The following is an 18,691-nucleotide window of genomic DNA, read 5'->3' as shown; positions in this document are numbered from 1 at the left end:
TTTCCTGAAAAATGTTTTTAGTATATCATAAGCGTCATAAGAATTGTGCTTAGATCTTAATAGATACTTTTAAATTTGTTTTATATATCCATTTTGTATGAGCCACAACATGAGCTCACAAACCAAAAATAAGTGAATAAGTGTCGCATTTTAGCTGTGGCTACTAATAAAGTCGAAATGCTAGCTTTGGAGTCAGATGGAGTCCCCGTTTTAGCGCTTTCTTTCCAAATGTTGTTTATTCCCTAATCACACTAAAAAACATTTTGTTTACTAAACAGTTTGGGGGTAAATTTGGGGCTACAGCTCAACTTACCTCATACTCTGGGTAAGTTGAGCCATGCAACAATACGGATACGCTATGGTATCAAAATAGTTATGTGTACGCTTGCTCTTATTGTTTGGAGGGATGCACAACATCCTAAAATATGTGCAGAAATTCCAGACCACTGGAATTGGATTCACACTAGCTCTATTTAATCTGCTTTAAATAAAATAAACTTTTGTTTGTTGGTCTAGAAAGTTTGGTTTATTTGAAGAGACATGAATGCAAAATTGAAGCAAAAAAAAAAATAAATCTCTGGTCCGCCTACAAACCTAGGTTTTGATTTGGCTGAACTTTGTTATGGTTCAAATGCACATGTGAACCCCAAGCAGACTGGAGACCGCATCAGGAAGTGGACTTAAGAGCAAGGAATTCTGGGTAAACAAAGCCAAAATAAACACACTTTCTGTCTTTCGCTATCTAGAGAAATAGCTAGCGCTAAAACAACTGCTAAAATCCGATGCTATTCCATTTTTGTTTCCATTTTGTGAAGCAGGAAGTTGTGTTGCCTTCTTCAGGAGTTTTTGGGTTGTTTCCTTCAGTGGTTCTTGGGGCAGCGCCCCTACAGGAGAGGAGGGGAACAGTTTTTTCAATTAGTTTTTGGTTTGTTTGACTCAGGGCAGTGTGAAAGAGAACCAAAGCAGCTGAAAATGTTGCAAATGTTACCAGTTTGGTCCCCAGTTGAACCAGGTTTATCGGACTATCAGGTGTGGAAACACCTGATTGCTGCCTTCATGTAGCGATCCTAAATATAAAAAATGGACAGAAAGTCAGCGGATCTGTCTCCTCGCTTCCATAACCCTATTGTTCGTAGGACTTTGTTGCACAGATGACGGCCTCAAATTTTCAGTTTGCAGCAGATTTTTATTCTAAAATACGATAGGGAATGGTTCCGAGAACGTGCTTTATTTACAATGGCATTATTCAGACAGCAGTTTATTAAAATCAAGCCGTTTGTTGTTATGACACAGTTTGAGTTATGATAAGGAAGATAGTGAGTGAGAAGTGACTTTGGAAGAGTATTTTTGCCTGAAATGTCAATTTCTGCTTCTTATTTAACATGTGAGGAGTTTAATTTCCACAGACCCAAAACTTTTATGTTGCAGTCGGAGGAAATGGTGTTCCCATGGCACATCCCATACTGTAGAAGTTGTCCTTGTATTCATGGCGGTGTTCCTGGACAGTTATGGTGGAGCCCACTCCTTTGGCTGGTAAGCAACCCCCACACATGCATTGGCTCAGGATGCATAAGTTTTGGAAACTACACAGGACTAATGGCAGCTCTGGTAATTTATTCCCCAAATGCTACAACCACGAGATTTATCAGAGAAAATAACCTTGTTCCAGTGATCCAGTCTATACTTCTGGAAGAATTTCAAGTTCTTCTTCGGACACACTGTATTCTGCTGTATTCAACAGGTTCTCCTGTTGAATACAGCAGGAATCCTTATGTCTTGACTTCCTGTATCTAACACTAAGGTTTTAAAATGTGAAGTTCATACATTTATGTGGTCTTAAATTCCAATCATAATGGTCTTCAAAAGTCTTGAGATGGTAGAGACTACCAGTGATTCACTGTTGACATACCCTTGCTAGCTAGCTTTTTAGGTAGGTCTTTATTTATAACACCATTATGAATAAAGTTGGGTCTTTGACTTCATTCATGAAGGTGTTACGTTTTAAATGTGTCGTTGGTGAAGTTTGCACATTTCTGTGGAGATATAGGTCTTAAATTCTATCCATTGTGGCCTTAAAAAGTCTTAATTTTTACTTAGTGGAGGAAAGAGGAAAAGGAAAGTCAGCATCCAAACTCATGAAAACCATTTAGAAGTTAGAATCCGATCATTTTGCTGAGGCCAGGGAGCTGAATGGTTTCTGCTTGTTTTGCGGGACAGAAAAAAACATCCCTCTGAAGTAAACAAAGAAATAAAAAGTTAGAAAATAAATCTGAATGGTTCTGTGGAATGATCCTAAATGCAGCTGAAAGTTTTTGCCACAGCTGTCAGGGCTTCTCAACCCTAAAAATAATCACAAAGCGGAAAGTTAAAAATCTCAGAATTTTGGTGAACTGTTCTTAGATGTTCTGAAAAAGGTTTATTTTATGTTCCTGTATCGGGTTTTGGGTCAGGAGAGAACCCAGCTGGTTCTGGTGGGCCCACGTGGCAGCCTGGTAGAGGCCCAGGATCCAGGACTTGGCCAGCTGGTCCCCAGGCAGTGAAACCAGTTTCTTTGTTCCTTTGTGGGAATATTAGCTACCTCGACTCTGCTGGGATCTTTAGACTGGTTCTGGTTCTGGTCTACTGGGACCAGTAAGCTGTAGAGGATCCAACATGGAGCATCAGAGCCAGAGAGGAGGACTGCATCTATCCTTCAGTCCATCCATCCATCTGTCTATCTGTCCATACAATTATCTATTCATCCACCCATCCATGGGTCCATTCGCATGTTTGCAATTCATTCATCATCCGTCCGTCCATCCGTCCGTCCATCTGTCTGTGATGTCAGCTAAGCAGAGATAGTTTGGTGTTAGGATGTGATAAATAAACCTTGTCTTTCCCATCAGAGTTTGACAGCAATAGGAAAATGAACAGAGTGATGTTCAACATGAAGGATGAGTCGTTTCGTGGTTTTATAACAAAAGTTGAAAAAGCCGTTTGAAACATTGCAGATGCCCTAAAATCCATCAGAAAGCTTTTAACCAATAAAGTCTCAGAACCTCTGCTGAGTCGCACCATCATCTTCATCACGTCAGTCACTGTAGCTTAAACCGCATTCAGACTGATCTGATGCAGACGCATGTCAGGGTTTCTGGGAGCGATGGATGACAGCCCGCTTTGTTTTTCCTTCACTTTAAATCATTCATGCTTCAGGGGCGGCTGGGGCGGCAGAGATAACCGCTGCTGGAGTGGAGGGTCACCATGGCAACCAACAAACAACCAGTAACCACTGCTGGATTGACAGACACATACATTCATTCATCCATCCACCTAATCAACCGTCTGTTCATCCATCCATCCATCCATCCATCCATCCATGTGTCCAGCCTTCCTAACTACTTATCTTCTAACCAACCAACGAACATCCATCCATCAATCCATCCATGCGTCCATCCATCCATCCAACCTTCCTACCTACTTACCATCCATCCATCATCCATCCATCCATCCATGTGTCCAGCCTTCCTAACTACTTATCTTCTAACCAACCAACGAACATCCATCCATCCATCCATCCATCCATCCATCCATCCACCTAATCAACTGTCTGTTCATCCATCCATCCATCCATCCATCCGTCCATCCATCCATCCAACCTTCCTACCTACTTACCATCCATCCATCATCCATCCATCCATCCATGTGTCCAACTTTCCTACCTACTTATCTTCTAACCAACCAACAAACATCCATCCATCAATCCATCCATGCGTCCATCCATCCATCCAACCTTCCTACCTACTTACCATCAATCCATCCATGCGTCCATCCATCCATCCAACCTTCCTACCTACTTACCATCAATCCATCCATGTGTCCAGCCTTCCTACCTACTTATCTTCTAACCAACCAACAAACATCCATCCATCAATCCATCCATGCGTCCATCCATCCATCCAACCTTCCTACCTACTTACCATCAATCCATCCATGTGTCCAGCCTTCCTAACTACTTATCTTCTAACCAACCAACGAACATCCATCCATCCATCCATCCATCCACCTAATCAACTGTCTGTTCATCCATCCATCCATCCATCCATCCATCCATCCATCCATCCATCTGTTCAGGCATCTGTTTATCAATCTTCCATCCCTCCATCCCAGTTAAGCAGAGATAATTTGGTGTTAGGATGTGGTAAATGTGTCGAATCCTTGTCTTTCCCTTCAGAGTTTAACAGCAATAGGAAAATGAACAGAGTGTCTAACCAACAGGAGGGAACAGTTGTTTCATGGTTTTATCATAAAACAAGAAGACTGGAGGTTTACTCTGACATCCCACATACTCTCCTGTCTGTGGGTGCAGCCGTTGTGTTTTGGGCCGGACATTAAAGCAGACGGACACAGGAGGGCCGTTACCTCGGAGGCACCGAGCCCACTTCTCATTAGTGCTGCTTTTAGCCCAGCTGATGTTCACCACCTACTGAATTATACATCCGCCTCTAATTTGGGGAAGGATTTTAATATCAAGTGTGCTTTATCTCTATGAAAAAGCTGCAGGCGGATGGACTTTCACCTCCTTCCACCTTCGCCTCCTAAATGAGAGAGATTGTTGGCGTTCTGACCCAACTTAAGCAGCTTCTCGTAGAAATGAAAGCTTTAAAAAGAAAACAGTGAAATCAAAATTTAAAAGAAGCTGCGTGACTCAGCAACTGGTAATGAGTTGTGATGTCAGGATAAACTGAGGTGAGGCAACAGACTGACATGCTGCAGAAACTGACTGTAGACCCCTAATAAATCATTCATATTTAAAACAGTAAACGATCTTTCACCTCCAATTTCACATGTAGCGTCTGAAATATTACATAGCTGTGTTTTTAGTTAACAGAGCATACAGAGAGCATGCTAATGGAAGAGGGTCAGGACCAAGAAAATAAAGTAAAGTTTTGACTTTAATCTCAGAATTTAGTTTTTAATCTGACATTTAGTTTTTGTTTTTTTTGTTTTTTTCAAAATTCTGATTAGCTTTTTTTTTTTTTTTTTTTAGAAATTAAACTTTTTTCTTGGAATTCTGACATTTTTTTTTCCTTTTAGCAGAATTCTGACTTTTTTTTTCAGAATTTTCTTTTTTTTTCAGAAATTTGACTTTAATCTCAGACCTTTGATGGGTTTCTTTTCAGAACACAATTTTTTTTTCCCAGAATTTCAACATTTTTCACAAAATTTTCACTTTTATCAGAATTCTGAAATCTTTTTTTTTTCCGAAATATGATTTTATTCTCAAAATTCTGACATTTCTCTTTAGAATTTTCACATTTTGTTTCGAGATTTGAAATAAAATGTGAAAAAAAGTTAATGAAAAAAATGGACAAAAATTCTTATTTTATTAACCAAATTTTTATGCTAATCTCAAAACTGACTTTTTTTCCCCTAAAACACTCAGTTTTTCTCAGAATTCTGACATTTATTTCAAAATCCTTATTTTTTTCTCTAAATTCAGAGGTTGTTTTTTTTTGTTCGTTTAGAAATTCTCACATTTTTTAAACTCAGATGTTAATCTCAGAACTGTGGGCTTTTTTGTTTTTCAAAATTCAGACTTTTTTCTGCCATTAATCTCACAATAAGAATGGTCTCGTTTATAAACCGTCAGTAATTTTTTCTGGTTTTGAAACTCAAATCTTCCCAATAAATTTCGGGACACGTTTTCAGCGTGGATAATGTGCAGGATTACGAATCCCATTAAAAGGAGGAAACAGTTGTGACTATTTCCATATGCCAACAACATAAAGAATGTGTGGTTATTTTGACATAGATTAACACACAATCGAGTTGTGGCTCTAATCTTCTTCCATACATGCAGGGTGATTATGTTACAGAGATAAAATAAATAATGCCAGCCGTCCTTGAGGGATGTCTGCTTCAAAGCTGCAGGGAGCTGTTGGGTTTTGTCTGTAGCTGCTGAAGCGGGCCGCAGCGACCCCTCCACTCAGACCCCAGAGACTTTCCCCTGCGTTATCCCAGCTGCAGGTCCAGCGGATCGGTTCCAGTCGGCACCTGGCAGGGAGACAAGCGGCCAAATGCCGTCCAGCTAACAAGCTGCTTGTGTTCGCCAGTAACTGGGAAGTACAGGATGAACTGAAATGGGCCAAATGAGAGGAAAAAAAGCAAAACGAGAAGCTGCTGCCGCCGTGTCATTCAGCAGGCCTTTGAATTACGAATATGACCAAACTGGAGGTTAATTATCTTCCTGCTTATGCGCCGTGTCACCTTCCTGGGGTTTCTCATGACTCAGCTCTCGCAAAGGTGAACTTTCAATCAGTTTCTTCATTTTCCCTGAAGGGGACGTTCCCTCCTGCTGCGTCCAGGTTTCAGATGAACTGGCTGAAATAATCACGATGGTCAGCCAGGTGGAGCTGACCATCGGTTCTGTACAACATTGCATTAGGACCATTTTAGATTCAAAAAATTATTTGAAAAAGTGTACAATTCTGACACAAAAAGACACAAATATTGAGATTATGCCCCAAAAATATCAGAGTTTGAAAATTGAAAAATTGCTTGAAAAGAACCTCTGAAATTTTTAGATTGATTCCAGTAATTTTCTTGACAGAAAAAGTTGAAAATGTGCTTGAAAAATTTGAGAATAATTTAAGAAATTTTCTTAAAAAAAAACAAACTATTTTTGGATTTTCAAAAGTAGAAATTTTTTGACTACTGCAGCTTCAGACTCAGAAATCTGATTTGTTTTTTTAGAATTCTGGCTTTTTTCTCAGAGATTTGACTTTCTCAATTTTTACTTTTTCTCAGAATTTAGAATCAATATTGAGGAATTATTTACATATTTGTTGCTGAATAGTTACTTGTAAGTCAGTTTAGTCTTATTTCAAGTGTACTAAGATATTTTCACTGGAAACTAGACCAAAAACACCTGGTAATATTTTGTGTTTTTACAGTGTATTAACATTTTAACAGTGTGTAAATGGATTTTACCAATACATTCTGGCACATCTGGCCCTTTAAAGACATTTACCAGCTTTATGTTTTGCCTGAAATGAAAACAGTTTGCAATCTCTTCATTTTAGGTTGTTGAATTCGGGGGCCGCTCCGGGCTCCCACAAACCTAGAGACGGCCCTGCTTTGGTCCTGTGTGTCTGATTCAGATGTTCTAAATTAAAAGCTGCTGTTTCTATTCATTATCCTCACAGGTTAAACAGTTTTATTGTTTTAAGGAACGCAGCAAGCCCTGGCTGTCTTCCTACATTCCCTTTTTGTTTGATTTTTGCTTGAGCATACAGTCTTCGGGAATATTGTCTGTGGATTAAAAAAAAAAAAAAAGACAGGGCTCAGCTGTTTTTATAAATCTTTAAAGGGATGATAATTAACCAGCAGTGTGGCCTGGGAATCCATTGTCAGCAAATGCAGAAAATCTGTAGCGAGGAGTCGGAAAACACTCTTTGATCCGTCCGTTTCCGGAAGAAGCCCTGACGAGATACAAGCGGGCTCGGAAAAAAGAATCTCCGAATCCCGTCGGTGATGGGGAAAAAGGTTGAAAACACGCCACCAAATCCCAGCTAGCGGGTCATGCGCCCTGTTATCTAATATGATCTAATCTCCGGTTTCCCCTCCCCTGGCAGAGGACACCCGGGCGGAGAGCACATCATGTCAGGGATATTGGATATGTTATGGTGGGGTTTGCTGGAGGTGTCTTCCTCAACTTTCCCTGTGACTCTGATGAGCTGAGGGAGCGTTATTCCCCGGGTGATTCTGGCCGAGATTAACTCCGCAGATTCTGTGTGTCATTTCCCGACGCTCCTGTGTGGGAGTGAGGGAGCTAACCCAGTAATCTCACTCAGGAATTGGTGAGTTTTTCCTGCAAAAACAAAATCTTACCAAGGATTTTTGGTCTGGTTTCTACTGCAAATGTCTTAGTACACTCAAAATAAAGCAAAAATACACCAAAAGTAACTTTTCAGCAAGATATAGGAGCTTGTTTTGAGTCAATAATTGCTTAAAGGTGACATGTTTGCTTGAACAGGTAGGATAGGTGTCACAATAAATTAAAACAAACTCAAAAATGTCCATTTGCATGATTTATCATTTTCTATCAAAAATTGAATGACGATCTTCAGGCAGCTCCTTTTTCGAAGGACAATTTTGCTTACAGAGACTTTATAATTCATTTTATTTGTTCTTTCTGTTGTTTCATTTTAGCAACAGGCAGTTCAATGTCCTTTATATGATAAAAACAGAGAAATACAAAGTCATAAAACCACAAAGTGAATCAAGAAACCTTACATTTTGTCAAGTGTTGTCGTTGCACATCAAAATGTTGGTCAATGTTTCATTTACTGTGATAAAAAATCAGCTCTAACCAGCTGGGTTTTTAGTCTATATGTAAAGGAACTCAGTGTCTCGGCTGTTTTCTGTAACTTTGTTCCAGATTTATGGTGTAGAAGTTGAACTGTGTTTCTCCACAGTTCCAATATGAAATGACCATTAAGCTTTAAATTGTATTAATATTTGATATTGTGTTCTTTCATTATTATGCCATTATCACCATTATATTACTTGAAAATGGTCTAAAAACAACAATGGCATTGTTTAGGACAATTTATCATCCAACAAAAACGTTTTGTCCTGACATGGTCTATTTTATTACAAAACATGTTCATTTTTTTGCACTCAATATTTTAGATAGTGAGTGATGGTGTGTAGTCAAAATGCGCTTTTTTAGGGTCTTTGCCACTTTAAATCTAAATGAGCTGCAGGTGGCCAACCATGCTGGAATTCTGCTGGGGTTGCTAGGTGACGGGCGGAATTCCACTGGGGTTGCTAGGTTACGGAGTGGGCTTTGCTGGGGTTACTAGGTGAGGGGCAGTTCCTGCTGATTTGTGACGTTACATTCTGACGTTACAGTCTGAAGGTTTTTAAGATTCTGAAGGTTTTTAAGATTCTGAAGGTTTTTAAGATTTTGAAGGTTTTTAACATTCTGAAGGTTTTTAAGATTCTGAAGGTTTTTAAGATTCTGAAGGTTTTTAAGATTCTGAAGGTTTTTAAGATTTTGAAGGTTTTTAACATTCTGAAGGTTTTTAACATTCTGAAGGTTTTTAAGATTTTGAAGGTTTCTGAAATGGTTCGATATCCAGATAAAAAACAGAAACTTATCACAAAAAGAAAATGTTTCTTAGAAGCAGTGGCGACCCAAATGAAAGCACAAAAACATGCAAAATGACAATTTTTCATAATACATCCCCATTATTAGATACAATGTCAGATTATTTCATTTATGAAATGGGAATAATGTCATGTTAAAAGTGAAATAATCTGCCAGTGTAACTAGTATTTTTGTTTTATTAGTATTAAAAATGTACTCCTGTGTCTTGCTTAAAATGTTCTTGTAAATTAGTTTTATCTTTAAAAAAAAAAAAATCTAATCAGATTTTGAGTCTTTATTATAAAATAGAAGCTAAAATAATGCAGTGATGCAAATGAGTACAGTGTAGTTCTTGTTTGCTACCATAACTAGCAGAGGGAACTGGAAAAGTTCGACACTTAAATGACCAAAGGAAAAAAAATAAAAAATAGCCCCTAAAATTTGGCCAACTAAAATTTGAATGAATGAGGCAGAATCTTTGCTACAGAATATAATAAGTGTTAAATATTGATTAAAAATGATGGAAACATTCAAAACGTTGATGTTGTTTCTTATATTTTGTGGCGTCTGACTGTTTGGGGTAGAAAACTTACTAAGATATTTTCAGTAGAAACTAGACAAAGTAAGATTTTGTGTTTTTACAGTGCACGTCTTGTTTGCAGATGGATTCCTAAATGAAAAAAAACAAACAATCCGCCTCCACATCATTTTCCCGTCCTGATGCAACCTTTGGACCTCTGCTTTTTAGATTTTATTGGCCCAACAGATAAGAGGTTTCATTGGCAGTCGTGCTGAAACAAGGATGCAGCGATATCAAAGTCTATCAGATGAACCCAGATTGAAATGCTGCCTCCAATCTCTCCTCTCAATTATCTGCTGAATGGCGCCGGCACCGAGGCGTTTTGTGTGCGGATGCCTGCGAACGCAGCAGTCAGAGAAGCTCTTTGCAGCTCAAGGCTGAATGTCGCTAAATGAATGAAGAACAGGACAATTAAAAGGCAGCTGAAATAAATCAATTGAGCTTTTCTCTCTTATTTTCTGTTTGCTTAAAGAATTGACTGGAAAAGACATGCTGAGCATTTTTTAACGTTGAGGAATAAATAACTTTGCATTTGCAGGAGAAATGAAGCCAAATTCGGACAATTTCTGGACGATAATGTCTGCTTTTTTTTATTTTTAGGTGGAAATAAGAGTACTCTGTGTGGGTCAGGGCAGAAATATTTATTCCACTCCAGCTTTAAAGATGGAAGGAAGAACATTTACAGGAGCATGTCGAAACATTAGAATATCCTAAAAAAGTTCAGTATTTTACTCATTTCAATATTGAATATTGATTTATTGCACAGAATTCTGACTTTTTGCTTAGAATTTTCAAATTTTCTCAGAATTTTTATCATACTTTTGACTTTTTTCCCCAAGAATTTTTACTCCTCAGAATTCTGACTTTTTCTTAGAACTTTTTAAAAATTTTAACTTTATCTCACAATTTTAACCTTGAGTCTCAGAATTATGACTTTTCCCTCCCCCAGACTTTTAATTTCTCTGAATTTTGACTTTTTTCTGAGAATGTTGACATTTTCTCAGAATTTTTACTTGTTCTCAGAATTGGGATTTTTTTTTTCTTCTCTGAATTCTGATGGATTTTTTTTTTCCCCAGGACTTTTATTTTTTAGAATATTGAAATTTTTCTTAGAATTCTGATTTACAAAATTACAGTACGAAAGTCAAAATTCTAAGATTAAAATCAAAATTACGACTTTTTTTGCCCCCCAGACTTTTTGTTTCTCAAAATGTTAACTTTTTTTCTTAGAACTTTTTCAAAATTGTAACTTTTTCTCAGAATTTTAACTTTTGCTTAGAATTTCCACATTTTCTCAGAATTATAACTTCTTCCCCCCAGAATTTTAATTTCTCTGAATTTTTACTTGTTCACAGAATTGTGATTTTTTTTCTTCTTCTCTGAATTCTGATGAATTTTTTTTTTCCCCAGGATTTTTATTTTTCAGAATGTTAAAATTTTTCTTAGAATTCTAATTTACAAAATTAGAGTACAAAATCAGAATCACGACTTTTTATTCTCCCAGAATTATTTTTTTCTCTGACTTCTGACTCGGGTCTCAGAATTGTGACATTTATCCTGCAGTAATTTAAAATCATCATTACAGAAAACAGAATAATCTGCACCAGTTTTGGGATCTTTTCTTTAAACCAGTCGCTAATTTACACTTTTGAAACCTTTTACTAAGAAAGCAGATGACGGGTCTGGCTGTATTTCCTGAATAAAAGTCTTTTCCGTGGATCTAATGAAGTGTTATCTGGCAGGGTGTCTCACATTGTTCCACTATTACACTCTAACAAGTCTGATTTCACCAGACTCCTCTGAGACTTGGTGACTGGGAAGAAAAAAGACTTGGATTGCCTTCTATTTTTGGAGCTTTCCAAAATGACCTCTAATTTCTCTATTTCATCAAAGCGGCAGAACAAACCGGAGACGGAGGGACGACTCAGTCTGAGACAAAGAGGAAGAGAAAGTAGGGAGTCCAGATGTCAGGTAGTTTCTACCAGCGGGGAATTTTACAACAAACTAAATATTACCAAGTATTTGTGTCTAATTTCTAGTTCAAATATCTTAATACTCTTAAAGTGAGACAAAAATAATTTAAAAGTAACTTTTCAGCAACATATAATTATTATTTTATATCAATAATTCATTAATATTGATAAAAAAATACTAGTTTCCATGTTGTTTAACTCATAATGCAGGAAAAAGGTCTTGTTTAACTGAGTGGTGTTCAAACTGCGGCCCGGGGGCCATTTGTGGCACTTCGGATTGATTTTTTTTGTGACCCAAAGCTTCAGTTCCAGAAAGATACAAATTTGTTTATTACCTTTTCTATTTCTTTAATTAAAGTAAACTTATTCTGAATTTTCTTGAAAAATGTCAAGTACAACAAAAGGTATCTTTTTATGAGTAAACCTTTTTATTACGTAGAACTTTGTTTATCCAGAAAAATGTTTCACTGAATTTATTGTCCTTGGATAAATACAGGAAGCTTTTTGATAGAAATACTGTTTTTATTGGCTAGAATAAATTTGTTCAACTAAGCCTAAAATAATTTGATAAAATTAGCATCTTTCGTTTAATACAGCCAACGTGTAAAAATCTATTTGAGGTTTTTTAACAAGAAAATTTTGTTTTTTCTATTTAAAAGAAGTTAATAAATGAGCCGTCTTTATTCTGTTACGGTCAAATATTAGGACCAAAAACAAAAAATTACATTACGAAGGTAACATTGTAGCAATAAGAGAATAAAATCGTAGTTTAACGGGATACATCGTAATATTACAAGATTAAAGTCGGAATATTAGGAAATAAAATTTGTAATATTATGAGAATAAAGTTGTGACATTGCGTGATTTTGAAATCGTACTATTATGAAAATAAAGTCCTAACATTAAGAGAATAAAACTGTAAAATCACTAAAATAAAATTTATAATTTGCTCTATTTTAGTTTTTTTATGTTTTCAGTTTTCTTCACTCAACACTTTCATGACTGAAAGTTAGGACTCCCCTGTAGTAAGAAAAATAATATTTTTATCGATATTAATGAATCATTGACATAAATTAACCTGATATAAACGACCTTATAAGTTAGTTTGGTCTTCATTTTCACCAGAAACCAGATAAAAACGTTTCTTTGCAAAAAAAAAAAAGTTTTATTTTTCTTTTGGTGCTGCAAACTGTTTTATTAGAAAGAATCATTGCTGGAAACACAAAGAGGACGGATGTTTTCTTGTCAATAAACAATAGTTTATGTGGAGATAATGCCGTGCAGCTGAGTTGTTGTTATTATGGGATGTGGGAACAGCTGCCGCCGTCGGTAACGAGGCGCTCGGCGTCGTCCAAGGAGTCAGGTGCCAGGAGAAGAGGAATAGGCAAATTAACGGCAAATCAAATCCGGCTCAGAGAGCTCAGCTGCTGCGCAGGAAGTTCAGAGATGCTCCTTTTCTGTGATTGAGCGGGTTACCCATAATGCAGCGGGGCTCCAAACGGTTCGGCTCTGTTATTATTTCTGAGGCGTCAGGAAGGAAACAGAAAACAGAGAGAACCAGGATGAGAGGAGCTGAAGCTGCTTCTGACCCGCCCGCTGGACGGGACCAGAGGTTCTGTTCGGTTCTGGACGGGACCAGAGGTTCTGTTCAGTTCTGGACGGGACCAGAGGTTTTATTCAGTTCTGGACAGGACCAGAGGTTCTGTTCTGTTCTGGACGGGACCAGAGGTTCTGTTCTGGACGGGACCAGAGGTTCTGTTCTGTTCTGTTCTGGACGGGACCAGAGGTTCTGTTTGGTTTGGTTCTGGACGGGACCAGAGGTTCTGTTCGGTTCTGGACGGGACCAGAGGTTCTGTTCAGTTCTGGACGGGACCAGAGGTTCTGTTTTATTCAGTTCTGGACGGGACCAGAGGTTCTGTTCGGTTCTGGACGGGACCAGAGGTTCTGTTCAGTTCTGGACGGGACCAGAGGTTCTGTTTGGTTCTGTTCTGGACGGGACCAGAGGTTCTGTTTGGTTTGGTTCTGGACGGGACCAGAGGTTCTGTTCGGTTCTGGACGGGACCAGAGGTTCTGTTCTGTTTGGTTCTGGGTAACTGTTTGGATTTTAAATAGAATATTTTTCTGGAAAGTTTTACTTCTAAATCTGGACTTTTTGCTTTTTCCAGCGTCTCATCCTTTATTCTTCCTTTCCATCCATCCATCCATTCATCCATTCATCCATCCATCCATTCATCCATCCATCCATCCATCCATCCTTCTGAACTGAATCCATATTTTTTCCATCCCTCTCTGAATCATGTCCTCCGTCCATCTGTCCGTCTCCCTGAAGGTGACCCCGGCTCCGTCGGGGTCAGCAGTTATTTCCTCCTCGGTGACTCGCTTGGCAGAAGCTGTGATGTGTCTTTAATGGAAGCCCATCGTCATGACAACGCCGGCAGGACGGGGAGTGAGGCCCGAGCGGCGGCCATGACACTTTTCCTCTCAGCTGGTCTTCCTGCTCGTGTTTCTTCTGAGCAGAACAAACAGGAAGTTCCTGCCGCTGATTAGCTACCAGAGGCAGATTAGATGGAGATTGAAATAGTTAAATATAGTTTGTCTGGGATTAAAGTCGCTTCTAAAAGGAAGAGCTTCTGCATCTGTCAGTCAAACTGAGATATGTTATCTGATTCTAGCCGAGCTCAGATCCAATTTCTTCTTTCCTTTGTTAGTTTTCAGTTTCCAGACAGATTTGATCCGTTTCAACAGAACCGCTAACCAAACGCAACCCACCGAACCTGGCCGCTGCTGAAAGCGCTTATCTCCTGCTTAATCATTTAATAACAAAATATGACTGAGCAGAATCCCAGATTATGTTTGCTGTTCCTCTTCAAATATCAAACGCTTTGATTTTATTTTTATCACCTGATAAGAGGGAAAGTCTGTAACGCAGCTGGAGGGTAAAGCTGGAGACACTTTGTTTAGAAATAAACCTTTCTATCTGCAAATATTGAATTATTGCCAACACTGACTTCATTTACTAAAAACTAAATAAATCTTTTGGTCTATCTTGACTTCCAAGTCAAACTTATTGCAAAAACACAAAATCTTACCAAGTTTTTTTGTCTAGTTTCTTGTGAAAATATCTTGAAAGAAGACAAACGAACTTACAGGTAACTTTAGAGCAAGATATGAGATTATTCTAAGTCAATAATTTATAATGATGGCAGATTATTTTACTTTTAACAAGACATTTTTTTTTGCCCTTTGCATGTTGTTGTTTATGTCCAGAAATTTGCGCACAGCGATCTGCACTAACTAAATGAAACCTGGAGACGTAGGAATTATTCATTTATTGCTCCTCAGCAAAGGGAAAATGTTGCAGAAAAACCGTCGGACAACAACTCAAAAGCACTTTTTTTTCCCGCTCTCTGTCGGCTACGCTACACACGTTGCCATAGCAACTGGCAACAACACAACTTTGTTTCAGGTTTCAGCACCAAAAAAAAAAGCCTCAAACTTTTCCCACACAAAGAACAGAACAGTCAGTCCGTTACAGTTTTTATATTTTCAGTCTTGATGTCTATTTTGTGATTATTAAAAAGTGATCGCTGTGATATATTAGCTACCGCTGCTACCAGCTAAGCTAACACTGTTGATTGTTTATTACCTAATTTCAACACCTGCTATACTGATGATCTGTCAGTTGTTTAGGTTGCCATTTTTTTATTGTTTGAAATGCATCTTATGGTTGTCATAGTCAAGCTAGCATAACTGACCTTCTTCCCTCTCCCTCACCATTTTTCTCTTAATAAAACTTTTTCCTAACTTAGTTTATTTAGTTGTCGTATTGTTGACAGTAAATAGCAAATCGCTGCTTCCTTTTTTCTTTTATATAACAGCCGTACATTTAAGATTTAGCGCTCTATATTGATGACTTGACAGCTAAAATCAATGCTAGTCATTGTTAGCCAGCGGCTTTAACAAATATACCTAAAAGTTACTTTTAGGTTAGTTTTGGAGTAGAAATAAGACCAAAAATACTTGGTAAGGTTTGATGTTCTTGCGCCACAGTGAAAACTGGTTTTAAAATGCTCCAAGAAATAAAAAGTATAAATGATCTCATCTGGTTTAAAGATGATTAAAAAGCTGCAGAGTAACAGATGTATCACCGAAGGGCCACATTCGTCATGTTGCGATATATCAGCTGAAAATGAGGACAGGATCTGTCATTTGCAGGTAGAGGTGTCGAGGCAGAACCTGTTCGCTCTGACCTACATAGGACGGGTTGTCTGGAGCGAGGTTAGCGCTCCCGCACCCCTCTCCTCCCCGCGTCATGGGATCATTAGTATCCTCTGCTATCGAAGCGGAGCGCTCTTTTGATGCCCCCGTTCCCGGTGAAACCACACCGAGGGGCCGGCCCATTTTCCAGCTTTGAAAGTGGCCGTTTCCATTCACCGATCCTCTTCTTCTTCTTCTTCCTCTTCTTCTTCTCTTTCTCTTGTGTGGAAATTAGATCAGCAGGAAATTGGAGCGTCGGGGTCAGCGCTCCCGCATTTGACGGCGTCTCTGTGGGAATCTTCACCTAGACAATAAGACTGAGGCGGGAAGGCTGGGATGTGTTTTAACAAAGCCGGCAGTGCGCCTGGCGGTCGAGCTAATTGAGGAGATGACAGGAAAACGCCGGTTTGGTTTAGGCAATAAATCGCTGACAGGTGGCGTGGAAAACAGGCTTGATTCATTACACAGCGGCGCTGAAATGAATACATCCCTCTTTACATCCCGCCTGTACGCATCGGATTTATTCGGCGCCATTCTCATTGAATGTGTAATTTCAATGCAATGAAAATAGGCCTGTTTTGCTCATGGCGACAGCAAATATTGATTTATAGACGCTGATGAAGCCGCGGCGGTGTCTGCTTATCCTCACCGTGTTTACAGCACAGTCCCGCGGTCCGTTTTCCAGCAGCCATTGCTTCGACTTCTGAAGTTTCTTCTGCAGCTTCAGATTGACGGTGACATCCGAGGATGTTTGGCACGGCCAGACCTTGAGATTTAATAGGCTTTATATTTACATGAATGCAACTGAAACCGACTGAATCAGCCTGTCCTTGCAGCATTGTAAAGGTTTTTATTAAAAGCACACGCGCGCGCACACACACACACACACACACACATACACACACACACATCGCTCTATTACTACAGCCGTTATGTGCTTTTCATTTTCACTGACACAAAATGTTAAGAACATAAACCTCTGCTATCTTTGCCCTTATCTTTTATATTTCTCTTTCTCTGAGCACTGCAAAAACACAAAATGTAACGCAAATACACTTGAAATCAGACAAAATAGATTTACACAGAATTTTTCTGCAAGAAATAGCAACTTGTTTTAAGTCAATAATTCCTTAATATTGATCAAAACGTTCTAGTTCCACTTATTTCAATAATGAGACATTTTTCTCATGTTTTCAGTTAAATAATCTGCCAATGGATCTAACGATTATCAACTCAAAATAAACTTCTATATGTTGCTGAAAAGTTACTCGCAAGTTATTTTTTAAGATATTTGCATGAGAAGCCAAACAAAAATACTTGGTAAGATTTTGGGGTTTTGAAGTGCAAGTATTTTATCTCTGGAAAATCCATGATTTTTTTGTGTTTATTTTAGCTGTACACTGCAAAAACACAAAATGTTAAGTATTCTTGTTCTAGTTTCCAGTGCGAATATCTTCATGCACTTAAAATAGGACAAAACTAACTTAAAAGTAACTTTTCAGCAGGATGTAGAAGCTTGTTGATAATCAGTATTTTCTTAATATTGATCCTTTGGCAGATAATTTAACATATTAGATATTTTTTACCAAGTTTTAAGTGAAATAATCTGCCAATGCAACTATCAGTTGGTCATCAATAATAAGGAATTATCGACTTCTGACAAACTTCTTTATCTTCCTGAAAAGTTACCTACATATTAAGTTTTGTCTTAATACTTGACACGGTTTTGTGTTTTTACAGTGCATGCTGCTTCTCCTGTTCTGTATTTTTTCCTTCTGCATTGCTTCCTGCCACACTGATTTATTGCTCTTTGCGATTATTTTGTTTCCTCCTGTCTGTCATTAGGATCTTTGTTGGAAAAGGCAACATCTTACGAACTAATTGCTCTTGTTCCTGTTGCAGTCTAAACACTCCTCCTCTTTTGTCTGTTCGCGTTTTCGCTCCTCGAAAAGCACTTAGCATCAACCGCTTTCATAAATCAGTCTGCATATATGGTTTTCTCCGCCTGTAAGGACTTAAATCCATAGTGACTCTGCAGACATTATCTGTCTCCATTAGTTAAGATGTTGTTAGATACAGGAGGGGTAAAATGTTCTCCAGATGCAGGGAAGATTTTCTTTAAAATGTCTTAAATGTGAATATTTTTATACCATTCCTGTAATCTCTCAGGCTTTTTAAATCTTTAGATATGAAATAAAAACATTTTTCTCACCAAAGCTAATTTGTGTCTAACACAGAAAGCATTTAGACAAGTTTTTTCTCTATGAATAAGACAAAGTGGTTAATAATCACTAATAATTTGTACTTACCAACTCTCACAATTTCCTATTTCACTTTTTCACAGGAAATGGGATTTTATCACCAGGTGATCACCAAACATCTTTAGATGCACACTTAGCATACAGCGGGTGGTAAAAGGAAGGATAAAGCATCTTTTATCTCCTGTGTCAAACTTCTGTTTTTAATTATCCAAATATTTCACTGTTTGTTAAGCTAACCAGTTTTTACGTAGTGGCCGCATAGGCTAACTGCTATTTGGACTAAAACCTATATTGCTTTACTAAAAGGTAAATAGGCTAACTGAGCCAAAGCCTACAGAGGCTAAATGTCACTGGAGCTAACAGCTTCATAGGCTAACTATTACTGGAACTATACATAGACTAACAACTATCGAGCTAAAGGCTAAATGTTATAAAGCTAAACACTATATCTTCTTACTGCTGTTTGAGCATATGTAATAGTTACATA

General features: G+C 38.1%; 1 protein-coding gene across 7 annotated transcripts in view; it reads left to right on the top strand.

The window, feature by feature from the left end:
- The window catches only part of cdh6 (cadherin 6), a 248,907-nt gene that overhangs the window by 98,253 nt on the left and 131,963 nt on the right, over nucleotides 1-18,691 (top strand). For 5 of the 7 annotated variants that reach the window (XM_044105233.1, XM_044105231.1, XM_044105229.1 and 2 more), the window contains one exon: nucleotides 1,429-1,533. The exons of 1 other annotated variant lie outside the window; for it this stretch is intronic. The gene's annotated coding sequence lies outside the window, so the exon portion shown is untranslated. Of the gene's footprint in view, nucleotides 1-1,406; nucleotides 1,534-18,691 lie in introns of all 7 variants that reach the window. One more of the 7 variants, XM_044105235.1, reaches the window with a different exon arrangement.

This window comes from Gambusia affinis, linkage group LG21 (genome assembly GCF_019740435.1).
Source record: "Gambusia affinis linkage group LG21, SWU_Gaff_1.0, whole genome shotgun sequence".
Taxonomy (NCBI): Eukaryota; Metazoa; Chordata; class Actinopteri; order Cyprinodontiformes; family Poeciliidae; genus Gambusia; species Gambusia affinis.
Note: the sequence above shows the minus strand (reverse complement) of the source record. Positions and strands in the feature narration are given on the sequence as shown.